Below are 20,620 nucleotides of genomic sequence, written 5' to 3'. Positions count from 1 at the left end.
TTGTGTGACCCAGGGGGTCTGACAGAGGGAGGGAGCCTCAGGCACAGAGAGAGTCTATAGGGGAGCCTACAAGGAGAAGAGGAATCCCTATAGAATTTGGCTTTGAACATCAGAGGGGCCAAATTTTGTGAATGTTTACAACCAGTGGGACTTAAAGCCTGCAGCTTTAAAAATCACTGGGTTTACCTCTGGGGGCATAGGAAGCTCAGCCCCTGGCCTTAAAGACACAGCACAGCAAGCAGCCCATGGAGATACACCTTGGAAGCAGCAGTTTACAAAGGTGCCTGGGATTTAAGGGAAGGAGAGTTAATTACTAATGTCAGTTCATGGAGGGACTTTTCCAGGAATGAAGCTGCCAGGTGCCATTTCCCTCCCTAGCTCCTCATCATAAACTGGCAGCCACCCATGGGAACCAGCCCCGCACCAGCACTCACTATCTAAACTTGCTTACACTCTACCCCGCCCCCTCCCGCCAAGCCTGCCTCAGTCCAGGTGCTACAGATCTCCTTCCCCAGAAGACCCTTACAAATCTTACCAGCAGAGCCTCTCCCAACCTCCCACGGAGGACAGAAGTTAAACATGCACCCCCGACACACATGTGGTTTGAAGAGCAGCCCCAGCTGGTCCCAGTCCCCTAAGCGGGTACCCATCCCCTGTGGAGGAGGACCAGTACGCACAATTTGAGGTACCACCCCACCCCCACAGCTTCAGTCTCTGCTGCAGTTGTATGTCCCCTGTGGAAGAGAACCAGTGTCACCTAATTAAAAGTGCACCATACACAAAAGTAAATTCAGAATGGATTAAATACCTAAATGTGAGATCTGAAACACTAAAATTCCTAGAAGAGAACACAGGCAATAACTTCTCTGACATCAGCCCTAGCAATTTCAAGAGATATAATGAGATATAAGATATGTCTCCTGAGGCAAGGGAAACAAAAGCAAAAATAAACTATTAGAACTTCATCAAAATAAAAAGCTTTCACACAGTGAAGGAAACAATCAACAAAATTAAAAGGCAACCTATGGACTGGGAGAAGATATTTGCAAATGGCATATCAGATAAAGGGTTAGTATCCAAAATATATAAGGAACTTATAAAACTCAATGCCCCAAAACCAAATAATCTAAATATGAGCAAAAGTCATGAATAGACATTTCTCTAAAAAGGACAGACAGATGGCCAATAGATGCATGTAAAGATGCTCAGTATCACTCCTCATCAGGGAAATGCAAATCAAAATTACAATGAGAGATCACCCCCCACCTTTCAGAATGGCTAAAATAAAAAACAAAACAAAACAAAACAAACAAACAAACAAAAAAAAACCACAAGAAACAAGTGTTGCTGTAGATGTGGAGAAAAAGGAACCCTTTTGTATTATTGATGAGAATGCATCATACTGGTACAGCCACTCTGGAAAATAGTATGGAGGTTCCTCAAAAAGTTAAAAATAGAGTGACTCTATGATCCAGTGATCACACCACTGAGTATTTACTCCCAAAATACAAAAACACTACTTCAAAAGAATACATGAACCCTAATGTTTATAGCAGCATTATTTACAATAGCCTGATTATGGAAGCAGCCCAAGAGTTCATCAACAGATGAATGGATAAAGAAGATATGGCATGTGTACACACACGCACACACACACACACACACACACACGCACACACACACTAGCATATTATTCAACCACAACAAAGAATGAGATCTCGCCATTTTCAAGCACATGGTTGGAGCTACAGGGTATATAATACTAAGTGAAATGTCAATCAGATAAAGAAAAATATCATATAATTTCATTCATATGTGAAATATATGAAACAAAATAAGAACAGTAAAGAAAAAAAAAGACATAGAGAAAGCAAGAAATGTACTCTTAACTATGGAGAACAAACTGAGGTTATCAGAAGGGAGGTGTGTAGGGGGTTGGGCAAAATAGGTGATGGGGATTAGGAGGGCACTTGTGATGAGCGCTAGGTGCATATGGAACTGTTGAATCACTATTGTACACTTAAAACTAATATAACACTGTATGTGAACTATATTGCAATTAATAATAGACAATCTTAAGAATAAACAAAGTAAAATTTTTATAGTACTTAAGTAAAAGAATATTAAATGGTGAGACATTGAAGATAACATAAGTAAAGTAATGGAACATAGATCTTACAATGTATTTAGCAAAATTTATTCTAAAAATGAAGTTACAATAATTAGTAAAACTGTGGTCCACATTAATAAGGATTTGTAAAATAAACCCACCAGATAAGCCCCCCAATGAAATGGGAATGGGAAATGACACTTTTCCCTTTTGTTGGCCCCCTGAAAAATATTTTTAAAAATATTTTACCCAGTGTCCTCAGTATTACTTGAATATTCAGTGTTAGTTACAGTTAAATAACATAACACCTGGAAGAAAATTGATATATTAAATAATCAGGAAACATGTAGATATCACATGCAGACTAACAGTGTTTGACGTATTCAAGAATAGGGGTTTTCATCATATGTGACTTTTGCTATAATTATGGAAATCTATGTACAGTTATATATTATGAACAAAGGCCTTTTTTCTAACTGGATTTGGCTTATGTGTGGTGTAATACTTCAAGGGCTTTGAATTCTGCAGCCATCTGAGGTCAAACTTTATCTCCACCTAAATAGGTGATATTTGGCAGTTTATCCCCTATGTCTCTCTTTCTTCTTCTATAAACAAAGGATATGATAATTCCTACCTTCACAGATGGCTTTGAGAATAAAATAATACATTCAAAACACTTTGAATATAGCACACAAGGAGAACCTCACAAATATGATCTGTTATTTAATATGCATGCACTTCATAACTACATAACCAAGATTATGAAAAGCATGAAAGAAAATTCATTTCTAATGGATGCACAAACGTTTTAATATACTTTACAAAATCAACCATATAAACAAAGTTATTACATTAAATATGATCTCAAAAAGCATCTTCAATCATAGAACTTGGAAAAGGACACACACACACACACACACACACACACACACTAAAAATCCTAAATATAACTCTAAAAGAAAAACTGGAAAATTATTTCCAAGTGCTGCCATTAATTTACAATAAAGAAAAACAATACAGATAAACTGAAAAGATGGGAAACATATTCTTTCCAGACGCTTCTCTAAACTCAAACATAGCTCTAAGCCAAATTCTGAAACAAAGATTTTGGCAATTTGTTAACATGCTACTAGGTCAGTTAATACCTCAGTTCAAGTTCAGTTAATACCTCAGCTTATTGACTTTCAAACAGGCATAGTAATAACCTGTAATTCAAAAGTGTGTTGTTATAAATGCAAAACGGTCAAATCCATTAAAAAAAAACTTAAAAGTGAGGCATGATGTCTAAATTATATGCAAATAAATATAAATTAATATAAAATAATTTATGTAAACTCTCATGATTACAATCTTTACTACCTTTACAGTAATTTATTTGTTAAATATGGTTCTACTGATCTTGCTGTAAATACTCTATTACATAACTACACACTAATCTTGTTAGATTAGGTATACTGTTGGTACAAATTTCTCCATATATAATTTTTGGATGAATTATTAAACTATATAACTATATACATATATATATGTATATACACACACACATATATATATATGATTTCTCAACATATACTACATGGTAAGGTATGCCATTCTTCCCTATTCTTTGGCTTACAGGGATTTCCTCAAACTTTCCATCCATTCATCTTTCTTATGTTATTTATCATTTTTCTTCTAGTAATATACTGTGCTTCAGTAGTTTTCCCTCCAATTTCTACTCAGTCACTCCACTATCTGGAAATGTTTTACTGTCATGCCTACAAATGTAAATTTCCTGATTTCTGCGTATACACATTTTCTAGTTGCAGCTGTAGTAGTATCTCTCTTATAAAATGAAAATATCCTTCAACGAGATTACTTATATGATTCTTCTATATATCCTGATAATGAGAATAGTGAATAAAAAATAGCACATTAATAAATGGATGTATATGTGTGTTGTGTTACACTTACACATACATAAATACACACACACATACGCTAGAAATAAGCCAAATCTAAGTTTAACAAATTTGAATCAAAATATGCCTTGTTTTTATTTGGGTTGAAATGGAATCCTATTTTCCCCCATGAACCGATATGTTTATAATTGTAATAACCTACTTTTGCGTAGATGTTTACAGATTTTAAAAAGATTTCAGTCATGGCAAAAAGAATGAATGAATCCTATTAAGAAAAACTAATACTTTTTTTTTTTTTTTTCTAGATACAGAGACAACAGTATGCTGGATTGTCTCCTTGGCAAATTACTACTACGGAAATATGAGGCTGGTCACAATGATATGTGCATTGGTGCTCATTCATCTGTGAGAGAGTAATTTCTGGGCTGCTTAACTAGTACACATCCTAAATCTTCCTCTGCATCTGCAGAACATGTGCCTACAACAGAAGGGTCAATGTTAATGTAACTTTACTAGAAGGAAACAGCATGACTAATGACTTCCTCAGAGGAAAAAAAAAAGTAGCATTATACAATGCAAATTTTAAAAACACATTCAATGTTTTATTCTCTAAATGCAGTCCTCATTTTGGATTCAATATAAAATCTTATTCAGTGTTTATATTCTTAGCATATGTCTCAGCAATTAACATGGGACAATTAATCTTTGAAAATACCAGACAGTAAGAATAGGTGTATCAGCTTCAATATTTATCTAAGCAACAGTTCCTATGGCAAGAAAAAAGCAATACTATTTTTTTATAATACATCGTACTATAATATATTGTACTATATATATGTATATATATACATATGTACATCTATAAAATACAAATCTGTACTATCAATATAAAACCTATGTTCTATGTAAAGCATATACTATATTTCAAACATTTTATGTGCTACTTTAAATATTCTAAAGAGAAATGCAATCGATTTTAAATGGATTATTATTATTAATAATAAATTTTGCCTATGTTTCACATTTAGTAAGTTAAATGTCCTTAGGTAATATTTTCCTAAATATCTTTGGGTAATATTTTCTAATTTTCTATCATGGAATACTGTGTTTCTCTAGGTTGACTATCATTAATACGTTACATATTTTCATTTTCATTCTTCCCTTTATATTGTTTCTTCTTCAATTAAATCCCTGAAAAAATAAGCATGTGTAGAATGTGTTGTGAAACATGGCTTGGAGCACAAGTAGTGGTTTGAAATAACTACATCTATGTAGGGTGATTTCCTACTTCCCTCATCCCTCTTGGTCTTTACCTCCATATTTCCCTCTCAAATCTGCTCAATTCTCAGGTTTCAGCAGATGTTCACTGAAGACACATGTTCACCATATGTAAACTTATGTAAACTTCTTCAAAGTCTTTGCTAGACATATGCTTTTTATAGCTCTCAGTTTTCCGTAAGATAGGATCATGTTAATCACACGTTTAAATTTCCTTTAAAAAAAGCCACAAAACCATTTTTTATTAATGTGATATGTTATATGTCAATTTAATCTTTGTTTAGGTTTACATAAGGCAAACAAAAATCTATTTTGAAGGTCTGAAATGTAAAAGAGCATGGCTTGAAAAGCAACCAGCTAGGAGAACTTAATTCTAATGTTCAATTTTTTGGTATATCAACATGTTGGGAAAGAAATTCTGGTAGGTACACACTAAGAATTTCTGGAGACTTCAAATAAACTGAAAAGTGTGAGATATGAAAATGTAATTAAGCTTTGGGATTTTATCTATAATGTGTTTGGAATATATTGCTTAAACCATTTTTCTTATATTTATTTTTCCCCTATCCTTTTCCTTTACACAGATTTCATCAGATGCATGATGTGTTATCCAGAGTAATCCCAAGAACCATTCATTTCGATGGAACTCCATAGAATGGATAGGCTTTAATCCTCCCAGAAGGACTCATCAGTGTTTACTGATATAGATAAGCCATTATGTAAGTGGAGAAAATATAAATCTATGCTAAAGAATTTCAAGTAATGGAATACTCTACACTCAATAAGTGGAAGCAGAACTCCTACTAACTCCCTAAAAGTTAGCTACAGTTAGTGACTTTCCACCAAACAATGCAGTACGGAAAAAGGAAAAGACAAGTAACTCTATAAGAAAGATGCCTGATAAGTATTCCAGCCAGGTAATCTAGGTCAACATGAACTTTAATAAGTCATGTTGGTAGGAGCATCTGAGTGGCTCAGCCGGTTAAGCATCTGACTAATGGCTCAGGTCAAGATCTCATGATTCCATGGGTTCAAGCCTGGCCTCCTGCTCTGTGCTGACAGCTAAGAGCCTGGAGCCTGCTTCAGATTCTGTGTCTCCCTCTCTCTCTGCCCTCCCCAACACCCCCCCCCCCATACACACACACTCTTGTCTCTCTCAAAAATAAACATTAAAAAAAATTAAAAAAAATAAGTCATGTTGGTAGTATTAGCCCCTTGATATTGTATAATATCATAAGAGGCTTTATCCCCATGATCTTCCTCCTCCAAAGCTCTTACCATCTAATTATGGGAAAAACATCATACTAATTCTAACAGAGGGCATCCTTTGATATACCTAGCCAATACTCAAAATGGTCAAGGTCTATAGGAACAAGGAAAATCTAGGAAAGCGTTACACTCAAGAGGACCCTAAGGAGACATGAGAACTTAATGTAATGTGGTATCTTGGAACAGAAATTTGAGTGATATATGGACTTTAGTTGAAAATAGTGATCAACACTAGTTTATTAATTATAACAAATGTATCTTATAAGATATTAATAATGGGGAAATTACATTTAGGGTATAAGTAAACTCGCTAATTTTTATTTTCAAATTCTAAAGTCTAAGTCTATTTTTAAAAAGTCTATTTTTTATGGAAAGTAAATGGGGCTGATCTGGCAGTTCTCAGACGTTAGTAACTTTCTCAGGCAGGAGTGGAATGTTAATTTATAAAACAAATGCATACAATGAGGAAGATAGAATAGATACTGTGAATTAGAAGATGAAAACAAAGATCACATTCCTAATAAATCAAGTTTTATAGTTTTGTTTAGGGTTGTTTAAGTGATATAATATTTTTGATTCTAACTGAAATACATTTTCTTTTGGATAAGGAAAGGGAAAATGGCTCAATCCATGCTTTAATATAGCTTGCCTATCTGAAATATAACATATATGCATATTTTTACTGAATTATGGGACTCTAAAATATTTAAGAGTTGGTGTGCTATACAATGTACTCTATTGACTCACTAAGACAATATGATCCACAGAAGGATGGTAATATGAAAAACTGCAGGTAGCCAACTTTGGAGAAAACCTACCACCGTTGTTTGCCTACCATAACTTACATATATCCCACATTCAAAGTATACCTACTTTCTTCCAATGCCCCCAAAGTATCATTTAATCATGGTATCAGGATTAATCATCTAAATCAGATATAGGTATGTATAAGTCTCCTAGGAACTATTCCTCTTGATCTGGAGACGTATCAAGTAAGACTAAGTTAACTGTCTACCTTCCACCCACCCTATATACAATGATTAACTGATTATCATGAATATTGCATCACAATCTCATTTTAAAGAGAAAAGAAAGAGAAGCTCATAGGATCATTAGTAAATGGCAGTTCTGAAATGCAGCCAGGCTCATGTTGCCAGTTCTGCAAGCCTGGGAACAGAGAATTTTCCTTTAGTAGGGCTGTATTCTGACTTCTGGTACTGAGAATTTAATCCAGTTTTACAAAGGCTCTTGGTTTTGCCCCCTGCTATTTTGACTTAGATATCACCTTTCTTTTCTGTTACACATTTTCCAAACTTATAGTTAAGAACTCATTTTCAACTAACTCTGTATAGAGGTAAGCTGACAGTGCATTCCTCATATTTACCTAACACTTTGTGGGCTTAATGGATATTATTTAAGTTTAATCAAAAGTTGCATGCAGGGGCACCCGGGTGGCTCAGTCAGTTAAGCATCTGATTCTTGATTTTGGCTCAGGTCATATCATCTCATGGTTCTTAAATCTGAGCCCCACATGGGGTTCTGTGCTGACAGTGCGGAACGTGCTTGGGATTCTCTGTTTTCCCTTCTCTCTCTGCCTCTCCCATGCACACTGTCTCTCACACACAAAATAAATAAACTTAAAAACAAAGAAGTGTGCAATGGCAAAAACTTAGAAACACTTCTTTCGAAATCAGAAATAAAACAAGCATATCTCTACTATCATATTATTTAATATTAGACAAATTGTGACATAATTTTAAAGTGTAGGGTCAACAAAGAAAGAAATAAATCTAATCTCCAGAATCTTTCTATGCACATTCTCATATTCTCATGGAGGCAAGAGTCCTTTTGGGAAGATAGAGACTACTGCCATGGACAATTTATACTGAACTTTCATATCGCCACCACCTGCCTCACCAGGAGACCTAATTTGCTTAGCAATCTTATTTTTACCAATCTCTGCTCTATTACTTTGTTAGGGATGCTATAACAAAGTATCATAAACTGGATGGCTTAAACAACAGAAATATATTCTTGCAATTTGGAACCAGAAGTCAATGATCAATGATTGCTTTTGTCTCAGAGCTGTGAGGGATAATCTGTTCTAGATCTCTCTCCTACCTTCTAGGGGTTGACTAATGGTCTTCAGTGTCCCTAAGCTTCTGGACCATCCCTGTATCTGCCTTCATCTGCATATGGAATTCTACCTTTGTGTGTGCATGTGTCCAAATTTCTCCCTTTTTATCAAGGCGTCATTCATAGTAGATTAGGGGCCCATCATAGTCCAGTATGACTTTATCTTAACTAATTACATGTGTGCAATTAAGTCCACATTTTGAGGTACAGAAGAAGGGAGAGCTGTACAGAGGGACAGAGTTTCCTACCACATATTGCTAGCCTGGGAAAATATCAAATATCAAAGTACAGTTTCTACTGAATACATCCTTTTTGCTTCATTACAAAGTCAAAAAATTGTAAGTTGAACCATTTAAAATGGGGACCATTTGTGTGTGTGTGTGTGTGTGTGTGTGTGTGTATGTGTGTGTGTGTGTGTGTGTGTGTGTGTGTGTATTTAAGAAAAAGGGTTAATGCATGTCAGAACGAATATAACAAGATGAGTCAGGATTAATTACTGAAAAGCGATGAATTTGAAGTGTGGTCGATTTCAAAAGCTTAGCTTTAAAAGTATAAAACTGGAGAATCTTAAATTCTGCTCTCTCTCTTAAAAGACCATGGTGGCAATAAGTTAGGAAGCTAAATATTTCATTATTCTATTAAGAAGGATTATGTCTACAGGCACACAGGCTTATTGCTGCCTCAGAATCAGCAAAGTCCTTACCCAGAGATTCTTTTGAGAAATCTACTCAGTCAGTAATTAGCTTCCCTATACTGTGTTCCAAAACAAACAAAAACATTCAATTTCATTTAAATCTAGCTGAAACTCAGTCCTTTCCCCCAAAATCCAACATAATCTCTCTCTTTTACTAGCTAAGGCTACATTCTCATGTTGGTTTCTCTGCATGAACAAGGATTTTGAATTCCATTCATATTTTCAGATTGGACTGAACTGTGATGTTCTTAAACATGTTTTTGACAATTTGGTATACGTCCAATTGGAGATTTAGGCAATTGGTTATGAATCTTGTGTATAAACTTATGTCAATAAAATACTGTTGGTATTGAAGGACTGGTTAAGTAAAACTATGGAATGAAGTTAGATAATAGATGAAGATGGTGACTGAGTTCCAATCATTCTAAAAAGCACACATTGAATGTAAAAAAGAAGATATAAGTGGGGTGAACTTTAGTAGATTAGTAAAAGTAGAACAGGATGGAATCCTCTTAGAGGAAATCATTTCAAAGAAATAATCCACTGGGTTTGTGCTGTGGAGATGTTGGTTAAGATGGTTATTTGCTGTAGAGATGACTGGGCACTTTGACAACTGAAACAAAAAGTGTTGGTGAAGGATAGTATGGAACAGAGACATTTAATCCAGTGTAACAGAGAGAAGGCAAAGAATCTATATATAGATGCAGATAGGTTAAAAGTTTTTGTAACAAGCCAACTGGGTAGTTTTATCCTGATTACTTTTCTTTTCTTGTGAAATAAGGAGCGAGGCATCTGCTTGGAATGGGAGGTGGGGAAAGGGTTTTGAAGATTTGACAGGGTGTGAAAGTGTGTTATAGCTCTGTGTCAGCAGGGCAGTGAGCAGGGAAATGCAGGAGACAATGCTTAGGGACAATCTGAGATGCAATATCCTAAACCGAGAATAAGTTGCAGTTAGCAAAATTCTAAACTTTTCTCCAGTCACCTTCATTGTGTGGCTGAAAACCACAATACCTACAACAATATGGAGAGTGAGGATTGATTGGGTTTTGTTTGCTTTTCCCAGAAAGGCAAGAAGGTGGAAAGAATGTCAAGCAGATAGATTCCAGCCATTGTGGAATCTAAATTAGGTAAAATGGGAAAGGGTGATAAAGAGCAAGGTGAAAGTTGGATTAAAAATCTTATAGGTTTGTAGACTTTGAGATGAATAATGCCTAAATAAGTGAGCTGGAAAGATAGAAAGTGGTAAGAACAGAACACGAGGCTTCAAAATCAATATTGTAAAGGTGATGTGGTTATTGCTACTGATCAAGTTTTGGGAATCACAATAGTCGTTGCGGACCAGGGTAGGTTAGAGAAAAACATCACTGGAGAGTTGAAACTCAGGAACTACAAGACCAGAGTTTGGGGTTGAATGTTTTTGTATCCGTTTATGTGGATATTTATATTTAATTTGGATTTATATTATCAAATATTTCTTAAAATTGTAGTTTTTCAATTAAACTTTAACAAAATAAGAGTAAACAGTTTATAATAATCAACATTCCTGGAGAGTTAATTTTTGTTTTCTTGTGCTTTTTTTTAATGTTTATTTATTTTTGAGAGACAGAGACAGAGCATAAGCACAGGAGGGCTAGAGAGGAGACACAGAATCTGAAGCAGGCTCTAGGCTCCCAGCTGTCAGCACAGAGCCCAACGTGGGACTCAAACGCACAAACTGTGAGATCATAACCTGAGCTGAAGTCGGATGCTTAACCACCTGAGCCACCCAAGTCCTCCAGGAGTTAATTTTTGAATGACCCCTTTGGCTAATCATTATTTCTTTCAGTGTAACTGTTTTAGTTGACCTGAGTCATGAGCAACTATTTATTGCTGCTGGAAATAAAATTTAACTGATTCAAAGCTGAAATGGGACTCATCGTATGGACATTTCTGAATTTCACAATATTCCTAAGGCTCTTATTTCATGTTTAAATGTCAAAGCTGCATCCTTTTTGTGAAACTTAAGCAGAAATATTTCTTTGAATTGTTGATGAATAATTAACATTTGTCATACCATGCTGACAGGTGTTCTCTTGACACACAGTCTTAAAGGCTTTATTCTCCTTTTCCCATTAGCATATGGTCTACCTTATAATCAACACTTGATGGTCCAGATGTGAAGTTTACAGTAGATGTTTCTTGTAAATGTCTAGTATGTCTTCTGAATTCTCAAGGCTACAATTTCAAACTGTAATTGATAAATGAATAATTAATGACAAAATTTAACTCTTACCACAAAAACAAATTAAAAGTTTTGGGGGAAAACCACATAATATGCTGTTAATATCTTCTTTTAAGCATTTAATGTTCCATTTTTTAAAGATTTAGTCTGTCCACTGTGAAAACCTCATCTTATTTTTATCTGATAAAAATATCTTAAAGAAATTCTATTGGGGACATATCTTCAGTTTTTGAAGGAAATGTGAATATAAGGGAAACACTGAAGTGAAAAATTCAGAAGATATATTTTTACATTATTTTGGTAATCATTCCTCCAAAATGTTAAGTTTTTTACTTAGAAATGCTTCACTTCAAAATACTTAAACTATAGAAACTTAAATGTCTGATTCAGAAATACATAAAAAGTAAAAAATTGACTGAAATATACATATTGTACTGCTGAGAAACAACACCATTTCCTCAAAAGCCTTTTAAGATTAACAATCATTCTAACAACTAATTTTGGAGTTATATTTTGATAGAATTTGTTTTCAAAAATAACATGTTCCTTCAACAGACTATATATATATATATTATATATATATATATATATATATATATATATATATATATGCCAGGATTGGGGATACAAAACTGTTTCATAAGGCATTTCTCTCAAGGAGCTTAGGTATAATCTCTTACGGCTCTTCATCTATAAATCTGGGGTGGCAGAGTATTGGGAATTTAACTGTAATACCATTTCGCCCTGCAACTAACGATCATTGCTGGAATTCAGTGCATATATAACTTTCAGGTCGTGGCTCAGAAGCTACCTAGGTGGCTTGTTCTCTCTGGAAAACGACAGCCTTCTGGTAAAGGCAAAATATTTCTTAAAAGCTTTTGTAAGAAAATCAAGACAATGGTAAAGTTCATAGTGTTAATAGATTAAGTAATAGCAAAGCCTAGTCAATAGCAGGATGAGATGGAACCTAGGGTGGTAGATAATGACAATTTTAAATAATATATTACATCTTAGCTCTGGTTGATGTCAGGATCCAGAAAATAATGCTGAGAAGACAGATCCATGACCATCTCTACCATAGAGCTTATAACATATGAGCTGCTAGTTATAACCTCAGGCTGGGCTGTACTGAGGATATGTTGTTTGATCAGCCTCAGTCATGCTTTTCTGTGACCATTCTCTCCACTCCATTTCTAATATATAAAATAGCCTTATTCTTTCAGTCCAGTGTTCTTGTCCTCCTCAGGAGGATAGTCTCTCTTGGGGCAATCAGAGCTCTGTTACCAGACCCAGTACTTGTTTAGAGATCACTAGTCCAGATGTACTCTGACAGAAGTGATGAAGACAGGATACACTGGGAAATCATGAACTGAATTGAGTTAGTGTATATATCTGGAGGTTTAAGCTGTGATATATTAACCCTGGAGTTTTGGAGAATAATTGGACCAAAAAAAAAAAAAAAAAAAGATGTTTTCTTGAGAAGCAGATGTGAGGCAGAATTTTGTGACTTTGTTCAATTTTTTCCTGGTCTTGGGCCACATTTTATTGCTCAAGTGTCCCTATATATGAAAGCCAGTTATGGTTGCTTTCCCTTCCACCTATAATAAAAGAATCCTAAGTACAAGGAAAATTAAATGCCCAGAAGAAAGCACCAACACTGTAGATATTCAGCAAGTATTTGTTGAAATGAACAAAATTCCTAGGATTTCTGAGGCAAGTGGGAAAATAATCAATAGTTTTGAAGAAAAAATAGTACTCATATAATTCAATACTTTCTATAGGGATCATGGATTAATTATAGGAAGAAAGGTTTGGTCTGTTTACTATCAATTTCATCTGATCTTCAGAGATGGCATTCATTTAAAAATAAGTAAAAGTAAGGAAGCTCTAATATAATCATGATGGCAACTTTGCATGAACTTAGAGGAATATCTGGCAGACTCCCTGGTAATAGTTCATATAGACTTGAAACAAACTTTTTATCTCACAAAAGGAAAAAAAAAAAACAAACAAATGGAAATAGGTTTGTTTGCCTTTGTTTTTTTTAATACTCTAATCTCAGACTTCACCTCGGATACCAGACCCCATGGAAAAGACAGTCCCAGTTGCACAGTGGCAATTGATCTGGACATGAAATTGTAAGTGCCTCTGATGGCACCACAAGGTTATGTAGGGAAAGCTGATGCCTTGGCATGGGGGATCTTCATCTGAGTACAAGGAATTAAATGGGCCTTATGTTATATTTTGGACAAGAGGCTTGCATATGAGCATGTACTAGTCTGCCATAAGATGTATGTTATGAACTGAATTGTGTCCTCCCAAAATTCATATTTGATTGTATTTGGAGACAGGAATTTTAGAGAGGTAATTAAAGTTGAATGAGGTCATAGAGCAGAGCTGGTGCCCTTAGAAGAGATAAGGAACTAAGGGATAGCGCTCTCTCTCTCTCTCTCTCTCTCTCTCTCTCTGTGTGTGTGTGTGTGTGTGTGTGTGTGTGTGTGTGTTCACACAGAGTAAAGTCCAGGTGAAAATAAAAAGTAAGAAAGCAGCTGTCTTCAGGCCAGGAAGAGAGGACTCACCAAACACCAACATGGATGCCACTTTGATGGTGGATTTCTAACCTTCAGAACCATGAAAAAACAAATTTTTGTTGTTAAAGGTATGGAGATTTCCCATATACCTTCTTTCTCCACACATGAATAATCTCTCACATTATCAGCATTACTCATCAAATGGTACATTATTATTATTATTATTATTATTATTATTATTATTATTTTTACAAAGTATGAACCTGAATTGACATATAATCATCTAGATGATAATATGAGAGGCTATTCATGGGTGGCAAAAGGAGGTATAGGGGATATCACTAGATCTTCTTTTCAATTGTGTTATAAACCTAAAACTTCTCGTCTTTAAAAAATTATTTTATTTTAGAAAACAATGATAACATTGGAATGAAGTCTTTTCTTGTTCTCCTTTTAATATCATTAGCTTTTCTGATATTTCCTAATCCTTTACAATTCTCTGTGACCTTATAAAGTCATTATCAAGTTTTGGGATCCTGGCAATATACGTAACAGAACAGCTGGTATTTGTTTTTTCTCTTTCACTTATCCTCTCAATCTTTCCCCATGAACTTTAAGTTCATTTGCATAGTGCAATGGTATTGCTTGAAATAAATTATCCAAATTTAAAATACAGAGGGTAGCATAACAACATATTAAATTAGTTGTCATAAAAATGATCAAATATGTCTTATCTTCCACCAATTTAAAAGATAAGCTGGAGAAAAGATTGTAAAAAGAAAAAAAATCCAAAACCAGGACTTAAAATTGAACCTGTTTGAATTTTCGAAGCAATAATAATAAGGGTACGAATACTAAAAAGAAAAAGGCTCATGGTATCTACAAAGAAATCTAAGTCATGTCATACTATGTAAGATCCATTTTCTTGTTAGATCATTCTAATAAAATTAGAAGTAAAGAGAGTTTAATTGGTCATGTATTAAAAAAGCCAAAGAATGCAAACAGAAATCACTACTTGTTTTGACCATGCACGTTGAGGGGAAAAAGAAAAAATCTAATGACTTAATTTATCATGAGTAAACATTTTTATAGATTTTATAGCAGCTAAATTTTTCCCATGGTGTTTTAAAAATAAAGATGAAATACTGTAAAGAGTCAAATTATAAATTGTTGTTGTTTTGACCCTTTGCAAGGCCTAAATCTATAAAGGTTCTTCTTACCTAAAAAATATAATATTGAAGGGTCATACAAAAGTGGTTTTATTTTTTTCTTATTTTGTATCTGTATAGGATAAGAAAATCTATATGGTAGGTAAAGGAAACTATGAGTACTTTATCAAATTATTAATACACCATGGGGCCCTGCATTCTGAGACAAAAACTTGTGAAGGTACACATGGCCTTCACATTGCCTCATCATTTTTCTGAATATTAAAAAGAAAATTTATCAGGATAGTTCCATTTTCCAGTTCTACATGCAAGAAGCTTGAAAGTTGCCTCTTCCTCCTAACAACCTCCTAATAAAGTGAAAAAAAAAATCAACTCTTATAGGATCCATATGGTAGGGGAGAAGACTGCCCCCATGACTGGGGAGACAGAAAATGAACAGAGGGAATCACAACTTATAGGAACAGAGACTCAGGAGAGGAAGTCACCCTGGAACCAGTCTCATGATCGTAAATCTGAACTCTAAGTGATTAATTGCTTAAAGCTTGTGCTGATACTTCTGAGAGCTAGAAGTCCAGGGGCACCTAGTCATAAGGAGACCCCATGGTATTATAAGATTTACCCCCAGGAACTCAACCAGACTCCCACAGTAAATATTAGAAAAAAAATACCCTTTGGCTTCCATCAGAGAGAGGGGGAAATATTTTGAAATATTTTGAAATTTTGAAATATACCATTCTGAAATATACCAGAGCACTCTGTTCTTAACAAGGCCTTGCCCTCAGTAAAAACTAGTTAACCAGAGCTTAACATACTAGGGTATTATCAAAGCCTAACTGACCTAGGAAGGGAAATATTTAGCTTCAGTCCACTCTAGCCATCCTGTCCCACATAAGGAAAAAGAATAAAAAAACACTTCAAGAAACACTTGTGAAGTTCACAGAACAGAGGTTCAGGCTTACTAAACGACTGCAGAAATCCCAAGACTATAGAACACTTCCCTTCCTCCCATACCTCACCACTATGTTACTAAACGCCAATTCACAGCAGTTCCTTTTACCCCACCAAATCACATCCTGTCATCAAGAAATGATTACAAGGCATACCAAAGGAAACACCCACATACACACACAATTTGAAGACTCACAGCAAGAATCAGAACCAAATGTGACAGTGATGTAGTAACTGTCAGATCAGGAATTTAGAAAAACTACGATTAATAGGCTCCATGATTAAAGGGATGTAAGGGAAAAAGTGGCTGGCATAAGAATAAAAGGGAGATGTAAACAGAGAGATAGAAATCCTAAGAAAGAATAAAAAAAGGAATAGTAGAAAAAAACACTGCAATAGCAATGAAGAATGATTTTGATGGGTTTAATGGTACACTGGACATGGCTGAGAAAAGAAAGAATCTCTGAGCTAGAGGATGTATCAGTATAGATCTTCAATACTGAAAAGCAAAGAGAACAAAGATTGAGGGGGAAAAACTTCAGAATCTATGTAGGACAACTACACATAATGGTACATCATACACATAATGAGAATACCAGAAGGAAAAAGAGAAAAAGGAATTTAAGAAATATTTGAAACAATGGTGGAGAATTTTCCCAGTTTAACATGAGACATCAAACCACAGGTCTAGGAAAATCAGAAAACCAAACAGCATAAAATCCAAAAAAATCTATACAAAGGCATATTATTTTCTAACTACACAAAATCAAAGAAAAATAAGAGGGACAGATCCATGGAACAGAGCAGAGAGCTCACAAATAGGCGCCCATGGCGCCTGGGTGGCTCAGTCGGTTGGGCGTCCGACTTCGGCTGAGGTCATGATCTCGCGGTCCGTGGGTTCGAGCCCTGCCTCGGGCTCTGTGCTGACAGCTCAGAGCCTGGAGCCTGTTTCAGATTCTGTGTCTCCCTCTCTCTCTGACCCTCTCCCGTTCATGCTCTGTCTCTGTCTCAAAAATAAATAAATGTTAAATAAATAAATAAATAAATAAACAAACAAACAAACAAACAAACAAACCAAATAGGCACCCATAAATACAGCCAACTGATCAATGACAAAAGAGCAAAGGCGATATAATGGAGCAAAAATAGGCTTTTCAATAATTGGTACTGGAACCGTCAGACATCCAAATGTCAAGAAAATGAACCTTCATACCCTTCACAAAAATTAACTCACTATGGATTTGATCATAGGCCTAAAACACAAAACTATAAAATTCCTAAAATAAAACACAGGAGAAGATCTAGGTATAACATTTTAGGTACAACATCAAAGGCATGACTCATAAAATAATTGATAAGCTTGACTTCATTAAAATTTAAACTTTTATTCTGCAAAAGTCAATAACCAGGGAATGAGAGGCCAGGAAAAGATTGGGAGAAAATATTTTCAAGAGACACCTCTGATAAAGGATCATTAATCAAAATATATGAAGAACTATAAAAAAAAAAAAAAAACCACACCTGAATTAGAACCTTAACAGACACCTCACCAGAGATTATAGATGGCAAATAAGCATATGAAATAATGATCTACATCCTAGGTTATCAGGGAAATACAAATTAAGACAATAATTTATCACTCACTATAAACCTATTAGAATGACCAAATCCTGAAAGACTGACAACACCAGATATTGGGGAGAGTATGGAAGCAATAGAAACTCTACAAATTTTACTATTCTTTGCTGGTGGGAATACAAGAATTTGGCAGTTTCTTACAAAACTAAACATACTCTTATCATATGATCCAGCAAATGCATTCCTTGATAACTCCCAAAGGAGTTGAAAATATATGTCCACACAACAACCTGCACACAGATGTTTATATCAGCTTTATTCACAATTGTCAAAACTTGGAAGCAACAAAGATGTCCTTCAGTAAGTGAATGGATAAATAAACTGTGATACATCCAAGCAATGGATTAGTGCTATTATTCAGCACTAAAAAGAAAGGAGCCATTGACCCATAAAGAGACATGGAGAAACCTTCAGTACATGTTCGGTGATAGAAGCTAAGCTGAATATTTTGTGCATTGTAAAATTTCAACCATGGGACATTCTGGAAAAGGCAAATCTATGGCAGGAGTAAAAAGATCAGTGACTTCCAGGAGTTGTGAGGACGTTGAGTAGGTGATACATAGAGTATTTTTAGGGTAGTAAAACTACTCTGCACAATATGATAGTGGTGGACATAAGTTACATTATACATGTGTCCAAATGCATAGAATGTGCAACACCAAGAGAGAACTATAGTAAGCTATAGACATTGGATGATTATGACGTGTCAATATAGGTTCATCAGTTCTAACGGATGTATCAAATGTGGTAGGGTATGTCATTAATGGGGGAGGTTGTGCATTTATTGGGGAAGGGTTTGTATGGCTGGTCTGTGTACCTTCCTCTCAAGTCTGTTGTGAACCTAAAACTTCTTTCAAAAAATAAAGCCTTAAAAATACATTTTTATTTTGTCTTTTCTCTGAGAATGCCTTTATATCATCACTTGATTTTTGACGTGTAAAGAATGGATATCTTACACTTGTATTAATTTGTTGCTTATATTGGCATTCAGGCAAAGGCTGACATGATCTCATGGTTTTCTGTCCCAGGAGGATGGACTGTGCTAATTATGTACATTTAAAATGCAAAAACATAATGCCACTTTGCCTCTGGCCTTGTTCAGCCTCTGTTTCCTTTACAAATGCTTGTTACAATTTATTAACCATGAGTTGTATCTGAGTAAATGAAACTTTCTTTCCTCCCTTCCATACCTGAACTTATCCAACTCACCAGGCATAAATGTTGCATAAATTTGCAAACCAGCCAATTGGCTTTCGGAGCATGCAATTAAGTTGTAAAGCATTTTCCTGCAGTGCTAAACCCCAAGAGAATCCAACAGCTTCTGTGAATCCAATGCTGAGGTTCATTTTCAAGCCAGGAGCAAAATAACTAAATCATGTTCAGCACCTGTCTTCAGAATGCTGTTTACAGTTATGTTTATTTATTAGTTTTCCATGGTTTAAAGCAACATGTTTACTTCTCTTTCTCCTCTTTGTATATCCCTCTCTTCACACACACACACACACACACACACACACACACACACACTTGCTATCACAAAATCAACATGGTACATCAATAAGTGCCAATTATGATAATTACCAATTGCCTATATCATTATGTCCTTATATCATTGCTTTAGATAGTATCCCAAAGTGTGTCTTTTGGTATTTATGGCTATTTGCAGTTTCCTTTATGTTACCAAAGCTTGTTTTCTAAGGAATGTCTAACAGGTGAATATTGTTTAATATACAGCCTTAAAGAACTGTTAACATATTTCTAGGTACACACAATACCCTGAATTTCCCCTTTATTTTTAAATTGAAAATTCAGTTATTTAGAACACGAAAATCATATTCACTTTTGTGCCTCTGTTTTTCCATCTGTAAAGTGGAAGTTGTGAGTTGACCAAATGAAAGGACGTAGGTTGAGAGCTTAGCACAGAATTTGGCATGGAGTAAAGTTTGTACCTCACCCCAAGGTTACAAAAGTGATAGCTGGAATGGCCATGAATCAAACCTGGATCTGACTCAAATCTGAATCCAGATAAAGATGATGAGGATGATGGCGATAATGATAATGGCGAGTTAATAACTCAATGCTATTATGCTCCAAATCTACTCTATTTTTGGAGACTGGCTAAGCATTCAGGATTCTAAAGATCTTCCTTTTGTGGGGCACCTGATGGCTCAGTCATTTAAGCGTCTGACTCTTGGTTTTGGCTCAGGTCATGATCTCACTGGTTTTGTAAGTTCAAGCCCACATCGGTCTCCATGCTGACAAGGCAGAGTCTGCTTAAGATTCTCAGTCTCCCTCTCTCTCTGCCCCTCCCCTACTTGTGCTCTTGCTCTCGCTCTCTCTCTTTCTTTCAAAAACAAAGAAACTTAAAAACAATTTTTAAATCTGCCTTCTGCCTTTGTTACTGTCGGCGACAATGCTTTTGCAATGCCATTTCAGGGCTTTCTCTTACCTGAGAATAGAACATTAAGGCTGTTGTTTAGGTTTCCTACCAGTGATGTCCACTAAGATCGAGGTTTGAGCACTGCTATATCCTTATTGACAAATGCAGAAGCTATGTCAACATTTTTTTTATTACTTCACTGCTTATATGATTATGACTTGTGAATTTCAGCTCTCTTTCAAAAATATTTATGACAATATGACATTTGTGAGAAATCCAAGTATGGTTTTTCAGGAACCATTAAATTACACACCAAAAAAATGCACAATTAAGCTATAAGAAGGT

This window comes from Prionailurus bengalensis, chromosome B1 (assembly GCF_016509475.1).
Source record: "Prionailurus bengalensis isolate Pbe53 chromosome B1, Fcat_Pben_1.1_paternal_pri, whole genome shotgun sequence".
NCBI lineage: Eukaryota > Metazoa > Chordata > Mammalia > Carnivora > Felidae > Prionailurus > Prionailurus bengalensis.
The sequence above is the reverse complement of the archived record's forward strand: the minus strand, read 5'-3'. Positions refer to the sequence as shown.